Here is a 21,251-nt window from a genome sequence, read left to right on the forward strand (position 1 = left end):
AAGATGCGTTGCATTTGTTTTACCTTGCCTGCCTAAGGTTCCTGATTGGTCCAATAAAAAGCTAAATGGCCAATAGCTAGGCAGAGGCAGGATAGGTGGGACTGGAGGGCAGAGAGAATAAGTTGAGAGAGAAATCTAGGCTCAACAGAGGGAGAGAATGAGGGAAAAAAAGAGGGAGGTGCCCAGGACCAGCCAGGCAGTCCCCAGCCACTTAGATATGGAATCAGACTTACAGAATGAAATGTAAAGGAAGAGAAACAGGTTAATTTAAGTTATAAGATCAAGTGGGACAAGCATAAGGTAAGGCTGGGTATTTATAACATAATAGTAAGTCTCCATGTCATGATTTGGGAGCCGGCTGGTAGCCCAAAAGAAAGCCTGTTACAACCCTGGTAGGCCTGCTGAGGCACAGAGTGGTTGCTCCTGGCTCATGGACTCAAACTCAGTGCAGAGGAAGATGTGCCGGGAAGGTGTATTTCCAACAAGCTCCCAGATGATGATAATGCCAAACTGACCCAAGAATTCCACTGGATTTTCTAAGTATAATTGATTGTGAGAACCACAAATATTGATGGTGAGGGCAAAGTATGAGGATAGGTTTGCAACTGAACGTGTGCAAGAGCTGATTGGAGGAAGCGCAGCAAGTGTGAGAGTAACAAGACTTCTATTCAAACGCTGGCTGAGCCATCAAGATAGACTAGCATCTAAGATAATGAAGTGATTAGTAAGAGATGCTACCTGAGTGTTAGAGAACAAAAAGAATTCCGAACCCTTAAATTCTTTACCTAAAATGAGGGCTAAAACAGGTCTGGATCTTGGACATGAGAAGAAAAAACAAATAAGGAAGATCCTTTTCAAGATGGCTGTACTGTTTGGCGGTATGAGTGGGGAAGGCTTCTTCTACATCAAGGTGGGAAAGAGGAATTTCAAGGGGCACTTAAGAAACCTTGATGTCTGTTTCCTGGGGCTAGGCAGACATTGTGAGACAGTGTGTGACTCTCACCTGGTAAGTAAATGTAAAAGGCTTCCCAGTGCTCCAGAAGCAGGCAGAGTGAGGGGTGTGCTGTGTACCCTAAGGATCAGACAAGAGCTGCACATGCAGGAGGGGTCTGCAGGTTAGGGGTCTTCTGTAATGTGGGGGTTTCAGAAGAAATCACAAAAGCATCTCTGAAAGAGACATCTTTGAACATCTGCTTGTCCCGGATTGTGAAAAGCCAATTTACAGCAGGATCAGTCCAGAAAGAACTCTGTGGTCTCCCTCACATCTTTCTCTTCTCCTTCTGTATTTCTGAACTAGGGCTTCCCCACACAGCAAATCAACATGCAGGAGGTTAGTTAAATCAGAAAGGAAAATTTCTGACTACTTCTCACAGCATTTTATGTTTAGCATGATGTTGCATGCAATGTGTGTTTTATACTAAAAGGTAAAAGGATTAATTGCTTATCTCAGATTTCAGTTTAACTGGGCATCCTCTATTGTTACTACAGCTGGACATAGGTTAACAAACTATATTTGGCGATAGATGAAAGGAACTGAACGTCGCAAGGAGGAAAAGAAAGACAAACCATGGCTTCTTTGCCAGCTGGAGGTCCTTCACCTGTAGCAGATGTCACCTTGAACTTCATTTCAAAGCCTTGCTTATTGTGAGGGAAGAGAATTCTAAATAACTACTTAAATCTATTTTGTGTCTTATCTACAGGAATGATGGGAGACAATATGGAAGGTGGTTAGGGTTTTATTTTGTGACTTGTGTTAAACTTACTGTTATTTATATATGCAAAACAAATAAGCCTGGGAGTATGTGTGCAAACATTACAGTTGATTATTTCTTGTATTGCAGTGGATTTCTGCTTTATATTCTCTTTGATTTTGTTTAGTTTGAATGACTATAAATACAGATTACTTTGTCCCTAGATATTATAGACTTGTAATCTTTCAACTCAGTATTTTCTTGGTATGTTTTTATGTTAATATTCTTCTCAAAAGTGATGTGTATAGCTACTTCATAGTCCATTAAATGAATAGCCCAATTCATTCAAAATCCTTATCTTCTTTATTAATACATATAATAATGAAAGCTTTGTGGTTTGTGTTATGCACATCTTTACCTGCTGCCTTAGGATACATCCCTAGAAGTTGAATGGTAAGCCAAAGAACTAAATACATGTCTGTATGATTGATGAAAAGTTCCTATTAAAATCTGCCTGCCACAAAATATATAAAGAACTCAAAAAACTAGACATCAAAAAACTAAATCCAATTGAAAATGGGGTGCAGATCTAAAGAGAATTCTCAGCAGAGGAATCTCAAATGTCTGGGAAACACTTAAAGAAATGTTCAACATCCTTAGTCATGAGGGAAATACAAATCAAAACGTCTCTGAGATTCCATCTTACTCCTGTCAGAATGGCTAAAATCAAAAACACAAGTGACAGCTTATGCTGGAGAGGGTGTGGAGCAAGGAGAACACTCCCGCATTGCTGGTGGGAGTACAAATTTATACAGCCACTTTGGAAATCAGTATGGCATTTTCTCAGCTATACCACTCTTGGGCATATACCCAAAGGATAAATACACACTCATACCACAAGGACACTTAATCAACTGTGTTCATAGCAGCATTATTTGTAATAGCCAGAACCTGATGCCCCTCAACCAAAGAATGGATATAGAAAATATGGTAAATTTACACAATGGAGTATTACTCAGCTGTTAAGAACAATGGCATCAGGAAATTTGCAGGCAAATAAATGGAACTAGAAAAAAAAATCATCCTGAGTGAGGTAACCCAGACCCAGAAACACAGACATGGTATGTATTCATTTATAAGTGGATATTAGCTGTAAAGTAAAGGATAACAATGCTATAACCCATAGACCCAGAGAGGCTAGGTAACAAGGAGAACTCAAGGGTGAATGCATGCTTCTCCCTGGGATGGGGAAATAGGAGAGATCTCCTGGGTGGACTGGGGGAGGGTGGGGATGGGAACTTAAGGGATGGGCTTTGGGGGATGGGTAGAGGAGGAGAGTACTGAAAAAGATGTCTTGATATGGAGGGCATGTAGAAACCTGACGCAAAGGAAACTCCCACAAATCTACAAGTATAACTCAAGCTAAGACCCCTAGCAGTAATGGATACATAGCCTGAACTGGCTCTCTCCTGTGATCAGATCAGTGACTACCCCAATTGTCATCAGAGAGTCTTCATCCAGTAACTGATGGAAACAGATGCAGAGACCCACAGCAAAGATTTAGGCCAAGCTTGGGAAATCCTGCTGAAGAAAGGGAGGAAAGATTGTAGGAGCCAAGGGGCTCAAGGACCCCACAAGAAAACCAAAGAAATGTCTAGTCTGGCTCATAGGAACTCACAGAGTCTGAACCAACACCCAGGGACTCTATATAGTACCAACCTAGGCCCTCTACAAATATGTGACAGTTGTGTAGTTTTGTCTATTTTGGGACTCTTAACAATGGAAGCAGGGGCTGCCCATAATGCTTTGGCTGGCTCTTGGGATACTATTCCTCATGCTGGATTGCCTTGCCCAGCCTTAATACAAGGGGAGGAGTTTAGTCTTACTGCAACTTGATCTGCCATGCTTTGTTGATACCCATGGGAGGCCTGCCCCTTTCTGAACAGAAACAGAGGAGGAATGGATTGAGTGGGGGGGCAGAGGGGAAGTGGGGGGAGGGAATGGGAGGAGAGGAGACAAGGGAAAATGCAGTCAGGATGTAAAACAAATAAATCAATAATAAATAAATATGTGTGAAAAGTTTGTCTTCTACCACCTTAAATAGCCCCCCCCACCCCCAGTTATTGAAACAGCTCTTTCTTTTAGCAATGTACTCAGTTTGGATACAGAGGTGAGGGTCAGGAAACTAGTCAGGGAATGATGTGGTGGCCTCTGTGGGAAAATCTCCAAGGCCCAGCTAACAGTGGAAGGCAGAGGGGAAAGAAGGAAGGGGAGGGGGTACCCAGGCATGAGTGCTGCTGCAAGCACAGTGCAGTGGTCACTGCAGTTAAGCAGCTTCTGTTTTCCGTGGACGCCTGCAACCATCACACTATCACAATGATGAGAAGAAACGTCTTTCCTCCGAGGCTCATTCCACCTGCCTGTGACACCAGCTGCCACACATCTGGCTTGCTGCTATTTCATTGAAATGGCTGCCTGTGTGGAGTTCAGAGGCGAAAATAATGAAGTAGGTTTTGCCTCTTCTCTTTTACAGTAGCTGCCCAAAAGAGTGTACATTTGATGAGGGCCAAAGTCTGTTTGTAAAAAGAAACCTCTAAGGGGAGATACAGCACCTAATACCAAAAACCTTAATTTTGCCTCAAATTTTGGCTATACTGTTTCTATAGAGACCAAAGGCAAGCTTTAGCTCCCCCACTCAGCTATTAAAGTTTAGTGCATTGAAAACTGTCTTCATGCTGTGATACCCTTTCAGGGAGGAGAATAGGGTCTGAACTAATCCATGAAAGTTGTCATGCTATGAACTAGTAGTCAAGCTTTTTCCTTTCAATTGAATCTAAAACTATACTGTACTTCACACTTGATTGGTCCTTCAGATGGAAGGATTCAATATCCCTGCTGGAAATCAGCTCGTCTTCTTCATACAGTGCCGTTGAACGTGGAGAGAACTTATTTCTGGAGCATAATTACCGGCTCTAACATATGAGAAGTCGTAAGGATATTTCAATTTCTTTTCCTTTTCTTAAATGTTGGTCAACTCTTTAAACTGCTAAGTTTTTCCTTTCCCTGTTGACAAAGCTTGTTTACTAGGCTTGAGCTTGCTGTTTGTCAATAAATGTTGGGATCTATACATGTTCACTGGCCTTTCTTTCCTCAGGATGGTAGACAGACATACAGCATAAATCTATCGAGGACAAAAAACAAAATATCTTCTGAATGCTGCCGGCAGCAAGCCATTGAATGTCCTGTAGCAAAGGTAACGGGTCACTTATTTACCATGAAGACTGGGACAAGAACTCAAGGAATCTGAGTGGTGCTATGCCAATTGTCTAAGGGAAAGGACGCTTTTCCTTTTCCACTCAAAAGAGTTAGCTTTGTTTGTTTGCACATGTTTTAGATCAATAACTGGTAATGGTAAAAGCAGAACAAAAGCTCTAATAACCATGAGCCATCTGCAATGTGGATAGACATTTCCCAAGTTAAACACTGTGTGTTGTGAGTGAATATGTACAGTGTATATGTTTTTTTTTTTAGCTGAAAGCCTTGATCTAGCTACACCAAAAGGGGGCACCAGGGTATTAAAGAAGTTGTGATATTTTCGGAGTCTATAAATGAAATTAAGTGAAGTTCGAAGAGGTTTTGAGGATAATTGTTACATACATGGTTCTTAGAGTTGCTGTTTGAAAAGTTGATTGAGTGATTCCAAGTCTTTTGATAAGACCAAATTTTGATAACTGAATGGAATTTGCTGTTGATGTGGGGTCTTATATCTTTAGAATCTGATATCTAGAAAAATGATATAAAGAAAAATACTTTCTTCTGAATACTTAGAATTTGGTATTAATATTCATGATATTTTATGAGTGTGCTTTTTGACTATTCTGTATTAAAATAGAATTTTTTCTTGTTGTGTAAGGTTTAGCAAGTATGAGGATATTTTGTCTGTATGTGTGTGTCTGCTTCTAGATGGAAAAAATAGGCCTTCAGTATTGTCTATTGTGAGAGAATGTGCTGGATGTAAGAATCAGTGAGTTATGGCAAATAGTAGCTAATTTAGAAGTTGTGTACCATAGCATACAGAATTTAGGCTTAATAGAGAGAACAGAATTCATTTTCTGGGTAAGATTTTCAAATTGTACATCTTTGATTAATGCTATCTAATTTCTGTGACTTTGATAAAGGCAATTTGGTGGAAGAAAACAGAAGCAATGTCGTCTATAATAGAGTTGTAAATATATGCAATGCAAGTGAATGCCTCTTTTACGTTAATGTCACCTAAGGAGAGTAAAAAGCAGTTTAATGTCTAATTTTGTTAGTGGTTGAATAGTGCTATTTATGTGGTTTTTCTCATCACCCTGATCCTACGCCCTTTCCCTCCTCCACATGAAATAGAGACCTTTGATATGTAATCAAATCTCAACTGGTTGGTTAGCTAATAATTCCTCTTAAAAATGGAAATCACTGGCTGTGTGATCCTGTCTTCTCTGTATATCAGTAACATTTTCAAAGATGGCTGCAATCTAAACAAAATGGCCTGTTTCTTCATGGAAAGCTTTTTCTCTTTTTTATTTTTATATGTCTGGCTGTCACTGCTTCTTTAAAAAAACAAAATGATACATTTAGTTCAGGATGTGTTTTATAGTTTAATTTTTACCCATTGTTTTGTGCTTTGTGAAGATTGATGAAATCATATATTATGTAATGCGAGGCAATTTACAAGCTGCTATTACATCCCTGTAACTTTTATGAAATATGTGACTAATTAGTATATTGTTTAACTGGGAGAATAGATGAGAAAAACAAGCATCTTTCAGGGTTATTTGAAACATATGGGCTTTATTCAGCTGGAGTAATTATTCAAGTACAATAAATTGTTCTGTGTAGTGCTAGAAGAGAGCTGTCATTTTATTTCAAAATATGGCAATATCTAGAAGGTTTTATGGCTCTGTTGTTTATTTGAAATAAAAATAGAATGGGATTATTGAATTTCGCATCTTCCCTGCTATTATCACCACTGTAGTAATGAGCATGTGCCGAAATGCCCACATAAAGGCAGAGCATGCAAGCTACAGTTGCTTTTTGTTTGTTGGGATTCTCCCCTCACGTGCATCATAAAGGATGCTAGGATGTTTGCCTTGGTTGTGGGATATTTAAAATATGACCAAGAAACATTGTTGCAGCTAGCCAGACACTTTCAACTTTTAAAGAAAGTGGAATATTTTAATTAATTTCATTACATTTCTTCTTCTTTGAAGCATTACAGCTCCTCAGTATCCCTGAAAAGGAACAACACACTCTTTCAGAGTGGTGCTTTGTAAACTATGGGTATGGAAAATATTCCACAGATATGGATATTTATGTGGAACTTATATTTCTCTGTGTTCTTTTCATGTCCTGCCATTTGACGAAAGGTCAATGTGGCTGATTCATTCAGGTGTTGTATATTTTTGGACTAACAGTAAGCCCGAACGTCCATGATCTGAAAATGCAATTATCATGGCATTGATGACCAAGGTTTTGCTGTGATCTCCAGACTGCGCTTTTGGAGACTTTGCTTTGGGTTTCAAATATTGTCCCAGTTTGAGGGAATGTTCACACAGCAGTATTTGAGAACAAGCAACAAAGTAAGATGTGGGTCAGGTTCTGGTCTGTGCTTTCTAGCTCCTTTGCCTGCCTGGCCTTTTTTGTGTTAAGACTGCATGTCAGGCAACAAAGACTTTTTCCGCCTTAAGTTTTCCTCCCAATGTCCACATTTGCTAATGCTTAAAAATCTGCCCCAGCCTGATGCTTAATGGCTTATTTTGTGGGGTTTTCAAGTCACTTCTCCATAGAAGAAAATAGGTAGTTAAGGAGAGCTTATGGAATAACCAACCTGAAACACAGAAAGGTCTCCAAATGGGCTTTTCTCCTTCAGGGAAACTAGCTCTGGATTGAAGGATGTCACGGAAATCCCAGCTGCAATGGCCCCTGGTCTGTGTCCTGGCATGATGTGTTCTTTGAAAACTCTACACGGGGGTTTCATATTAGATATGGCATTTAATTTTCACAGGCTGATTTGCCTACATGAGCATGATCTGTAAGAGTTTTCCATCACAAGTTTTACTTTTTACTCCACAATCTAGCTCGATCTCTGCCTAAAGAATCAAAGGGGCAATCTGACCTCTCATTATAAAGACAGGCAAGAAGTACAGAAAACCTGGAGGAATTAAGCAAAACTTTCTTTTCAAAGGAAAGTCCATACAATTCTAACACTCTACATATGCATCTTAACACACACACACACACACACACACACACACACAGAGACAGAGACAGAGACAGAGACAGAGAGACAGAGACAGAGACAGAGATTTCAGGGATTAAAAACAATTACTAATATGCAGAACTTCTTAAAACTTGATTTTTGTATTGGGTACAATTAAACTGAAAAACCAGAGCAGAGCCAGATTCTAGAGAAACCATATAAAACTACATGTTTCTCCCCCACACCAATACAGGCAACAAAATAGTTTATATAAAATTTGATGGCTGGTTTGATTTGTTATTCAGCAGGAATCTCTAAATTCACAATGGACTGTACAGCTTAACTGGCCTTCGTGCAGTTGTTGATTAGAAATCAGTCTTATTCGTCAGTGTTGCTTGGTGATGTGATTAGGAGCAGAGATGACCAGAATTAAATTAAAGAGGTGTTCCAAACTTGACAATTTAAAACATTTCTCTGAACGGATGTGGAGACAATACCAATTTCTCTATTTATGAAATCCAGTTCTCTCAGTTTGAATAGAGAGAACAAAGGTGCTAATCTGCAGTACTGAGAAAGGCCAATTATGTCCTGTGCGTCAGACAAGGCCTAATATGATTCTAAATAATTGCCAAATCAGATGCACATGAATATAGTTTTATTATTTGCCCTAAACCCATTAACACAGTGTTTACACCATGTAGAACTGGGTGCATTTCTAATGAAGTTCACCTATATAGAAATGCTTTGCTTCACCTTACAAAACCATGGAAAGAGGAAATTGGAGTCTTGGTTTGAAAGCATCAGTGCTGTTATTCTGATTTCAAATGGGCTGCTCAGACAAAGCAACTGAAGCTGGTGTTTCAGGATTCCAAGTCTTTGTACTTTAAAAACCAGGCATTTCTTAACCATTCTCCCATGTCTCACCAGATTAGATTCCCTATCATAGTCTGAGAAAGTCGACACATACCCACATTTTCCTGTGGAGGAGACCAAGGCCCAGGAAGTCAAAGGACTTTCACCTAGTCAAATGGTCAGTTTGTTGCAGAAATCCAGTATGCTGCTGGTGGCACTCTGAAGACCTCTACAGTGGACTTAAAGATAATTCTTGTTTATCTTGGCACAGTGATTACATTTTAAAAAATTTTACATTAGCTGATGATATTAACCATTGAGAGAAACTTGTTTGTTTTTTTAACAAGATGATTGAATTTTATGAAAAAAATGAAGACTCTGACTACCCATCTTGGTTTCCAACAGGAGCCCTTACCCATGACTGTAGCTCAGATCTATCTGGTCTGCCTTATTTCTTGTTTTCTCCTCTGGGCATTTTAACTTAAAACCATCTGCATAAAACCAATGATTATGCATTTGTGAATCAGAGGTTTCGTATCAAACTGAAAAACAAAACAAAAATTTGCTGACCACTTGTATATTTCTGTCTTCCCTGCCCAACAACGAAATAACTATCCAAGGGCAAATATGCAGTGCCGTTTGTCTTTGGCACCCCACCAGACCACAGCACAATGACTAGCACACAGTGTGCCATCAGGAAATCTCTAGGGCAGGGAGAGCATGATAGCTGCTTTACCACCAGAGTCATCCAGTAATGATCTGCAGAAATGTTCTGTAAGTGGAGTTGTGAGAAGAGAATCAGAATTGTTAATCCTGTTAACTCCTATTTGAAAGATTTTTTTAATTTGCATTTTTCTCATTTGATGCAGAGGCCATATCTACAGAATTCCAAACAGCTACAGGAAAAAAGTGTCCTTGAATTGATGCTTCAGGTGTGTGTGTGTGTGTGTGTGTGTGTGTGTGTGTGTGTGTGTGCGCGCGCGCGAGCACTTCCAGTTGTGTAAACTCAGCCTCCATGGACTGACTACTGGAGCCTGGGCAGATAGATCACTGAAAACTTGCTAATTGAATGAGGTGTTTGCTGTCTTGTGCTAATGATCGTCAAAGGTGCTGTATTCAATGTTCCATGCCTTTGTTCTGAGAAATGCTCATCAGCACAATGTCACACACCTTTTCTGGAAGTGGCAGTGGTGGGTGCTATAGAATGTTAATCCCCAGTGACCCTCCCTTCTTCTGAACTTTTTCAGCTTTTTTTTTTCAAGACAGGTTTTCTCTGTGTAGCGTTGGCTGTCCTAGAACTTACTATATCAGGCTGGCCTCAAATTCAGAGATCTGCCTGCCTCTGTCTCCCAAGTGCTGGGACTAAAAGTGTGAGCCACCTCCACCCAGCTGCTTTTTCAGTTCTTATGATCCATATTGATAATATTTTCAAGTGCTTTTCATTGGAATTGGAATGTTATTATTGAACTACTGTCTTATGTCACATTATGGATATAAAACAGAAGTTCTGAGAGACTTGTACGTGGCATCTGATCCACTGTTTCTAAGTTCCCTGCATTGTTACTGAATGACAAGGTACTTGGGGGCAAAGACTGGGATTTACTACTTTTTACTTAACCCACCACCTAGTATAGTGAGTTTGCATGTAGCAGGTGCTTAGCCATTTTGAGTACTAGAATCCATGTCACCCCATAGTGACTTGTGATATGCAATACAAAAGCTGTTATGATTACCTTGTTAGTCTATCATTCAAAACAAGCATGGCTGTACCCTAGGCTTTTCAGAGGAATTCAATTCAAATACTTGATGACAAGTAAAATGGCCACCCAAACCATGCTTTGAAAAGGACTTCATTTTATTTTTAGGAGATTTGGTGGGGGATATAGAAAAGATGGAATATTATGGATGTTTTTCCCCTCTTATTAGTTGACCTGATAGGTGTTTTTTAAAAGAAATAAAACAAAACTACCACACACAGATTTTGAAGACTCCAAACTGATCTGACTCATAAGATTTAACAAAATCCAACAGAAAGTACTTGTCAAGTCCCTGGGCCTTTTGTATTATCCTTTACCTAATTCTTCAGTGATTTTTTTCAGCTACTAAGTGCCAGAAATAGGCATATCTCCGGAAAGTGAGCACATTTCCCTCCACAATATGACAATGCTGTCTGACAGCTATTAGAACTTGAGACTCAGGGGCTTGCAAAGTAATTCTTCAAGAGTAGCTCATTTCCAATATAAAGCATTTGGTGTTCTATTTTTTTCTTTCTTTCTCTCCACTGAAATTCATTTACAATTTCTATTCCATAGGAGCACTTTTGTGATACTGTAACCATCAGGTATATACTCTCTGGTCTTGTACTTAAAATAATTTATTACTGTAAGATATTTTTAGAAATTTAGTACTAGGATAACATAAACAAGACATGTATACTTTTTAAAGCAGTATCTCAACACCATTTTGTTTTTATTCTCCATCATATATAGTTTTCCTGTCCAATATGTTTCCAATGGGAGCTGTTGAGGGATGATGAAAATGGCAGTTTGGTGCTGTGGTACATTCACAATTAGCTAACATCTAAAAAGATAGCAATCATCAGAATCCAGAAAATTCTTTTTCCCTTTCTGAAGGAAGCATCATCCTACTTTTAGTCAAAATAAATTGAGTTTTCATCTGTAGCTCTGCACTTTGAGTTAATGAAAATCCCAGAAGTTACTCAATCTCGCAAGGCCTCTGTCCACATCTATTAAATGAGTGTTCAGAATAGGCCCTGAACCGGGAGAGTTGTTGAACATTTAATGAACTAAATGAACTAATGCAGTTGAAGTGCTTCAACCAGAGCACAGCACAAAAAAAGAGCACTTGAAAATATTAGCAATAGTAATATTTGATTCCCAGTTCGGGCCTAAGTGGTATTTGCAGCTCTGACTCAAGAGAGCCAGGAGAGAGAAGGAAGCTGCTCCTCTGGTCGGGGCTATAAAAAGATTCGGGGCTTTTAGAAGTACAGTCAGTCCAAAACTCTGCCTTCTGTCCTCGGGAATGGCAAGAGATGAGCAGACTCTGGACTCAGGTAAAATAATCCTGAATAGCTCTAAGCCACAGCTGGGGAACCAACTGTAGTGGTCGGCTGTACAAACCCCTGACCTACCCAGACCCTCCCCTCTCACTTCAGCTAGCTAACTCTGTGGCAGCAACAGGACATGGTAATCATTCTGTACCATGAAGCCAGCAAGCATTCAACATATTTTTTTTCTGGGAAAGAGATTATCATGCTTGCCTCAAAAACAATTTTTGGGAAAGTTTTATGTATAATCATTTATCATTTTGTTAAGCACTTTTGAAAACCAGAGCAATAGTTCGCTGTTGGGAACAGCAAAACACTTCAGAAGCTTTTCATTTTCAAAAATAAAATTGCTTCTTGAGGGTTTTTTTTTTTTGTAAATCTTTACTTTCTAACCAATCTCTTTGATAGAGATTTTAGACTTGGCCATGAAGTTCATGTTGGCAATTGGAAGTGACTTCTGTGCCTTGGCCTTCCTGTCCTCCCCAGGAGGGGCTCTGAAGCACCAGGTGTACCTCATGCTTAGAGAGGGAATGAGGCAGCTGGCAAGGAGAACTACAACCCCCACCAACATCCCCTGCCTAGGCATTCATCTTCATTCAGGTTTGGAAATAAATGGCTTGCCTTAATTTAGGGATTTTAAAAACTATTTTGGCCAAGTGGTGGTGGCACACGCCTTTAATCCCAGCACTCTGGGAGGCAGAGGCAGGCAGATCTCTGTGAGTTCGAGGCCAGTGTGGTTTACAGAGTGAATGCCAGGACAGTCTCCAAAGCAATACAGAGAAACCCTGTCTCGAAAAACAAATTTAAAATATTTTGCTTTTGTTTTGTTAATATGCAGTCTTACATTTTAACCCAGGCTACCCTGGCAAGCCTCTAGTATCGGGGTGATAAGTACGAGCTCAGATTGTATTCATTCTTCTTGTGATCTTTGTTTCTCTCTGTGTGTCTGTCTCTTTGTGTCTCTCTCTGTCTCTGTGTGTCTGTCTCTTTGTGTCTCTCTCTGTCTCTGTCTCTCTGTCTCTGTCTCTCTCTGTCTCTCTCTGTCTCTCTGTCTCTCTGTCTCTCTGTCTCTGTCTCTGTCTCTGTCTCTGTCTCTGTCTCTCTCTCTCTCTCTCTCTCTCTCTCTCTCTCTCTCTCTCTCTTGTCCTTGCAAGCCTTCTACAGGCCCTGAAAAATAGTCCCTTTCTCTTTAGTCCTTGTTTAGCCACAGGTAAAACAGAATGGTTGAAGGATGGAGAATGTCCATCAAAGGATGAGAATTGATTTCCTGCTTCAGAGTGGGGTACAGGGATGGCAGGGGCAGCTTTTCTTTTCAGAGAAGGAATCTTCCTGAGGGATTCTGGGTGGTTCATAGCTGAACAAGACTGCTGATGCAGTGTTAGGTGTGACTGACCATCTATTTGCACAGAATGCAAGTTCCATGAAGACAGGGATTGAATTTATTCAGAACTATCCACTTAATCCTGTGCTTGGCACAAACACAAGAAATAGGCCATGTATGCATACAGTACTCCTGGCTCAGAAAAGAAAGGGAGACTACTAGGAGGGCATGTATATTTTTCCTTCCCTCAAGGAGTTGCGAGGTGGGGGGGTATTAAGCCTCACCATTCATTATGGACTTCAGTGGAAACTTAGAAAAAACAAAAAACAAGCAACAACAATAATGAAATGGCAATTTTTTCTAGTATCTGTCTTCTGTGCTAGCTTTTTTTGCCAGACAAAGGCAATTTCAGGCCACTGTTGTTTCTGTTCAGTTCAAGTTATGAGGTTTCTTTCGTCAATTTTCTTCTTCCTACAGAAACTTGATTGCGCCTGGGTATAGCATTTATGTAAATTTCAAGTGCCACTCCTATTTGTCTCTGGGCCAACTTAATGGATCATGTTAATCTCAATCAGGTCTGCCACTCAGTGCTCTTATCCCCTTCACCTTTCTCCTAATTGCCAATTTTCCTTGAGGACCCGGCTGTAGATTCCTTCTTGCTCTTCCTTCACCAGTGGACATCTATTTCATTTGATTATTCCTAGAAATAGTTAAGTGGATGATTTCATGTGTTCCTGATGTGCAGTAACTATATGCAGCTACCACGAAACTTCGGCATAACCCCCAAAATGGCCTATCTATACAGCTACACACAATAATGGTGGTAGGATCTCTCAAATATTTTGTTAAAGGGAAGGAGCCTGTTTAAAAGGAGAAAGATGGCATAATAACATACTGCAAATTCATTTATGTGTAGTCCAAAACCAGCTAAAGTTAGTCTTATTAGACTTGGGTTAATTGCTAGGAGGAGACGCTAGACGGATTTTGAGGGTGCTGGAAATATTTTCTTTTTATGGTATATATATAGGTTATAAGAGCACAGCTAAGTTTTGAAATCCCAGAGACATGAACACTTTCCTTTTGTTCATATTTCTGTATACATATTATAGTGAAATACAAATTTTCTCCAAAGGAGTCTGTTAGACCTCACTATGTATAAACCCTATAAAATTATATAATTGTGTGAAATTGGGAACTCTTACTCCTTCCAAAGACATCAAATAACAACACTGAAAACATGCTTGTTTCTCACCTGGATAATTAGAGTGAGTAGAAACTCTAGGTCATCTTTGGGTTCTTCCGTGGACTTTACCAAGTTTACATCTGCCTACTTACCTGCCATAGTACAAGTGCTGTCTTTCCCACTAAATGTTGGCAAATAGTCTCGCTTCCCTCGATTTGATATTTAACCAATTTCAGGTAAAACTTATAGGACTGAAATAGTTCAAGTGCTGTCTTTCCCACTAAATGTTGGCAAATAGTCTCGCTTCCCTCGATTTGATATTTAACCAATTTCAGGTAAAACTTATAGGACTGAAATGCAGAAGCATAGTTTAGATATTTATTTGTTACTCTTCATGGGGTTAGATATAAATATTCAGTTCATACCTTCAAACTAAACAGCATTCAACAATCAAAGAGGATAGAGGGAGAAGGCACTTCCATGATCAGGATGGGTTTGATTGTCCTTACTCTGGTGTATTCTCTATATATTAGATAACACTTGAGCTAGTAGTTTGCAAATTTCACACTGACATAATGTAGTATCTCCTTTGAATGAGAAACAGTGACTCAAATACTTACAGGGTTTGCAAGGTTGTTAAAGAATCAGTAGACCTAGGGCATTTTTGATACAGCATTCATACCTTCAAGTACTTAAGAGCTGGTTTTAAAGGCCCATGATGTGTAGTAATTTGTAACTTCACTGAGGCATAACTTTGAATTGCACACACTTCAGAACTAGTATGATAGAGAGATTGACTTCATAAGAATGTGACGGTTCTTAGGAGAAAAAATAGTTTTATGGAGAAAATTATATATGCCAATTATATAATAGTAGGATTTGTGAATTGGAGAGGGATGGAAATCAAGTGTTCTGGATGTCCTTCTTGAATTTAAAGGGTTCCTTGTACTTCAATTTCCTCATCATAATTGTTATAGATTTAGTCTTCAACTATTTATTTGTCTTTAACTTCATCAAGACTTTTTTAACTGTTGGGGCATGGAAATAGATTAAAATGAAAATGATCAGATTTTTATAACAGGGAAACAAGAGACAACATAAAGTGGAAAAGTTGAAGAGAATCTTGACTCTTAGTCTCAGCTCTTCACTGACTTGTTTATTTATTTTGGCAGAGTGCAGGTAAACTAACCTTCCTTCTTTAGTCCTCAGTTTACCTGTTTGTAATGTGAAGAGGTAGGACTAGGAGGAGGTGGGGATATGGTCTTATGACCTTACAGGAGATGACTACTCAAAGCTATGTACTCCATTCAAGCTATGTTTTTTGGTGTGTGTGACGCCTGCAAAAATGTCATCACTGAGGATTCACTGAGCTGAAACCATCAGAAGCACCTGAAATAGCTTTTTAGCCAGGAAAGATGTAGAGGTGGACTGATCAGAATTAAATAACCAAACACATGACTCATACACTTCGATCATTTTCGGAACTTTTAAGTGCTGAGAATGGAACACAGGCATTGACGTGCTAAAAAATTGCTTTGGCAATGAGCTGTACTCCCAACCCTGGGATAGTTTTTAATTCTTTGGATGTTTTTGACTGTAAAGGAGAAAAAGTTGTTACTCTGATGTTTCTTTTTTCTGAATGCTGATATTTAGTTACTGGAACTAGAGAAGTGGACTGGGGGGTTCTGCCTTTAATTTTAGGACTCTCAGCAAATGGAATGCAGTATCCCAGAAAGGTTGCTGTTTTAGGAGATGTGAAATGGGAATGCAAGGTGGGGAATAATATCCAACCCAGAATCATAAACTACTAAGAACTAAGAGAGAGCACAGCCTCCTCTCACTAGCTAGATGGACACAGCAGAGATTTAAAGAAGAGTGCTTTCAAATACATATTCATACACAGTAGAATGCTATTTAGCTCTGGAGTGGGGGTGAACCTGGAGATATTGTATAAAGAGAAATAACCCATTCACAGTAAGAAAATCACTGTACCATCTTACTCCTGTGTGAAATCTTAACAAGTGGATTCATAGGGCTGGGGAGATGAATCAGCTGTTAAAGGCCTACAAGCAAAAGGAAGAAAAGTGAATTCACAGAAGGAATACAGTAGTGATTATCAGGCATTGGGATGTTTAAGGAGGGATTGGTAAATGTTTTCAAAATTCACAAACTTTCAATTAGAAAAGAGGAGGAAGTTTCAAATTCTATAGTTAGCATTGGAAACAGGAAATACCATATTCCATTTTGACATGTGAAACAAGACTGTTTCTAACCTAAATAAAAAAATACTCTACAAAAATACAAAAAGATGCAGTTTTCTGACATTAAAACTGATAAATGTGTCATCATCTCTATGCTTAATTAGCTAAATTTCATAATGTATATATACATCAAAATGTCATATGAACATGATAAATACATATCATTTCATCTATTAAAATTAGCTTGAAATATATTATTTAAAATACATAAAGTATAAATATTATTGCAACATATTTATATTATTATAAAAATGTATCAATATGCATATTGAATACCTTCTATGTACCAGGTGCTGAGGTTCCAATAGTGAATGAGGCAGGAAAGGCTTAGCTTTGTAGATCTGACTGAGAAAGACTGACAAGAATAAGTCACAGAAACATCTCTAAAACCCACAACAAAGAGGGAATGATGCTAAGTGAGCATGACATGAAATGCAAGGCTTGACCAGGTCAGAAAAGTCAACCAGTTCCTCTCTGAGAGCAGAATGACACACTGGAGCTATTCAGCTTTCAAGATGAGGGCAAGCATCTGTGTGATGACAGAACTTAGTACAAGGAACAGAAAGCAGAAAGCATGTCATTGTGGTTAGAGAAGGGAGCACTGGATAAGGGGAGAGTAAGAGATGGATGCAGGTGTGTGGGGTGTTTGTCCACAGAGCAACAGAAACTTATGGGAGAGCTTTAAGCATGAGAAAGACATATTTACATTTGTGGTTTAAGTCTGGTGGCTGGCGGGTGTGTGGCAGAGATGGAAAATGGAGCGAGCATTTGTGAAGTCTCTGCTAGAAATCTCATAGCTAGACTCATACTACCAGTTACCTCATATTGTATAGCAAATTGTTCAAGAAAAAAACAAAACTTATATAGAAACATATTTACTATGTCACGGGCTCTAGGTCAGAAACTCAGGAATGGCTTACCTGGGTCTTCTGTCATAGGGCCTTTCCCAATCTACTATGAAGGTTAAGGTCATATTTGAAGGTTGAAATGGGAGAGAATCTGCTTCCAAGCTTATGTGATCGTTGTCAGAATTCAGTTTCTGAAGAGTTATTGGACCAATGGTCTCAGTTCCCTGCTGGCCAATGATTAGTGGCTACTATCAATTACTTGTCCATCGTGCCACCTTCTTTATCAATGTATGACAGCCAATGAAGCAATAGGAGACCCTTGATGCTTGTTTTCTGGGACTCTAGTCTTTTTGTCAAAGTTTGATCTGTACATAGGAGGCAATTGTCAAGCAATATGTGTGGCAGAATATAATTTAGAGCCCAACTGTATGATGCATGCTGTGAAGGAGCCATGGAACTTTGACAGGGAGGGTCAGTGAGACAGAGAAGAGAAAGGCAGTCCAGGTGAGGAGTACGGTGCACACCATGCCGTGGAGGTGGAACGACTCTGGTCTACTGGCAAACGCTGTGACCTGCTGCCTGGACAGAGTAGAGCATCAGTGTTGAAGTGGTATGATAGAAAGCGGCAGGACAGGACAGCAGAAGCAAGTCTACCTCAAGGATTTAAGAGGAAGTCAGTTTTGTGAGAAAACAGCCATCATCTCCACAGTGAGTGTTCCTGTCAGCATCCAAGAGGCTGACCGTGCGATTCATTCTCAAAGAGATACGTGTTAATGAATATGTACTTTTTTGACAAGAATTTTGTTTTGTCTCAGTCACAGTATAATTTTATTTAAGTGCTTATTATTAGTTTCAGGTTGTTTGTTTCTGAATTCTCCATCCAGAACAAAATAATTGGGTAGCGACTCTTCTTTTCTTGGTTTACATTTCTTTTGTTCCTAAGTAGAAGCAAGAGAGCTTTTTTTGTTGTTGTTGTGTATGATTTCCTTTTTAGGTTAATATCAGATGTTTTCCTCTCCTGACTGGTCTCTTAACCCTAAGCAGGCTTCCTCTACTTTCAATACACAAAGACTGTAAACTAATAAAATAGTTATCATCACTAAATAGTTCAAAATGACAGAGCTGGTGCATTTTATTTATAGTTCTCTATGGGGATTAAAAGTGGTTCGGTAGAAAATGATTTGCTTTGTTCCAGTCCCTAGCACAGCGACATATAACATCTGATAAATGTGCCCAGCAGATGACTGACTGAGTGCAATGCCAATGAGTTTTAAATGTGACAAGGAATTTCACTTGACCTAGCACAATTTTGCCTAGTTCCTTGTGCAAAATGAGAAATCAATCCTGATACAAATTGCATTTGTATCATTTTAAACTGCTCTGGGGGATCGCCACCTCCCAGGTAGAGGCTCCATATAACAATAGGCCAGTTTATCAAAGATGGGATTTACTGCTCGTTGTTTTTCTATTAGGGAGGAATTACGCTAAGCCCAGCAGCAGACATTTTGTGTTACCATGGCAGCCCATATTTCCTGCAGGGTTGTGACCCCTAATGACTACAGTGGGAAGGCAGGAAAAATAGAGACTCTTTGAAGATTAGTAAATAAATGCATTACTTATGCAAACCGTCTCTGAGATGACCCCACAGTACAGAGGAGAAATGAAGAAGCTCTTCAGACAGAACAAATGGTTATATGTAAATACTTGCATTTGAAAAAAATCACCTTTCATTTGATTATTCTTTTAAAAGTCTGTTTGGCCTGATAGTAAAAGTAGTATAAACTGGACTTCATACTGAGAAAACAGTGTTACTGTTCATGAAAAATACAAACAGACATTGGTGTTTCCCTTTCATCCAGAGCAGCTAATTTTTCCCTATTGGCCATTCAGATGTACTATGGTTCCTGGAATGATTTTCCAGTTTTGCTCGATGAATCACAGATTGATTGGGGGCGGGAATGAGCATATGCAACTTCATGGGAGCATAAAGTGTACATTACACCCTTTTCTTGTTAAAAGCGGGCTGGTATTATTTTTAACCGACTTGCTTTGTCTTAATTAACCTGCTACAATGTGTTGAGTCTATAATTTGTAAGGTATTCATTCTTAGCTTGAATGTCCTTTGAAGCCACATTGTATTTATTCATGCAAGATGTGTTTATATGATGCCTAATATATGACTAACATTCAAGATACTGCATTCTGACGAAATTGGACATAAACTTACATTATTTGGGTATATCAAATATAATAGGATTGCATTTTTGTACCATGCCTTCCATTTTGCTGAGCATAGAAAGAGGGAATGTGGTAGATGAAGAAATTATTAACATAGCTATAATATTTCTTCCCTATTTTGTCACATTTTATATTTGAAGCATTTACTCATGGGGAAGATATTCTGTATCAGGTTACAGATATTCTGTAACTATAAAATTGTGCACAAACCCTGACTTTGTTCTAAAGGACAGTGTGGTCCAGTAATGGTTCCAGAAGCTTCCTGTAACTTGGATATTTGCCTTGCTTGTGGTCTGCAATGAAAAAAAAAAACCATAAGGCTGCATCTGAGAGAGCAACCTTAGTGGAATGAATTGGTTCAGGCTAGAGTGTCAGTATTCATTCTTCAAATTCTTGTGTCCAGGGCATCATTCTGGTCTCAGCTCCCCATCTTTTCTCCCTCAGTCTTCCTATAGATTATGTTCTATTGACCATTCTGTGCTTTCTTCATAGTCAGGAACTGGATAATTTGACAGTTGGCATTTTTAAGTGGTAGAAGTGTTATCTCATTGCACAGATTACCTCTGCTCCCTTTTTCAGGAATTCAGATACCCTCACTGTTCATGCCCCCAGCCCTGGAAGAGGGTTCCAGTCCAAAGGAAACCTAGCCTAATGTTAGGAAACAGTTCCCTTAAACTCTCAACCTTCAATTTGACTTTAATATCTTTTAGTATGTCTATAGTGATCTGCTGGATGACTTGAGTGGTATTTTGAAGCTCTTTCTCCAAAGGTGCTGAAGAATTCCTTTTATTATTATCACTCTAAGAGGTATCACTTAACATTAGGCACATGTTTGAGGCAGATACCTGTTTCATGGAAGAAATCAAAGGTTCACCTCTGAATGTGAACTGACTTTGGTTTGAAGTTATGAAGTTTTAGGGAAGAAAGAGAAGTCTAATGTATGTAGGAAACAATCTTTCCACATCCATTTATTTTCCATGCCACCACTAAGAATTACTGAACAGAAGAGGGGATTTGGGCCATGTAAAACCACAGTGAGAGGGCATGCCTAAGAAAATAAGAGGGGTCAACTAGTTAGAAGGCTACTGATGCTGTGTCTCCAAGCTGAGCTGCTGAAGATAGGTAAGCAATGCCTTGCCTGGTTTACCTGTAGTTGATTATGCTTGTAGGATCACTGTGGGCTATCCATCTTGTGACCTTTGATGCTGCATCCCACTGCCTAGCCAGAAGGCAAGGGAATAAACACCTCTATTCATCAAGTATGGGCCCAATAGACCATATCTCTGTTCCTATCTCTCAGAGACAGTAAATTAGCATCGTAAGTCATGGTAAGAACATTTATAAAAGTCCCTTTCCAACTCAAAACTCTTTGATTCTGTGATAAACTTCCAGAGAGCTGCTTCTAAACCCATTTAATATTCTATCCATTCTTGCCTCTGCTTTTCTGTCAAATTATTCTATCCATTCCTTTAATGGCATGAGTAGGAGGAGAGGGTTATTCTTTGTGTCCCTGTGCAAATTCTCCAATATTATGAATTCTAGTTGCTTA

This window comes from Mesocricetus auratus, unplaced genomic scaffold (assembly GCF_017639785.1).
Source record: "Mesocricetus auratus isolate SY011 unplaced genomic scaffold, BCM_Maur_2.0 Super-Scaffold_100003, whole genome shotgun sequence".
Taxonomy (NCBI): domain Eukaryota; kingdom Metazoa; phylum Chordata; class Mammalia; order Rodentia; family Cricetidae; genus Mesocricetus; species Mesocricetus auratus.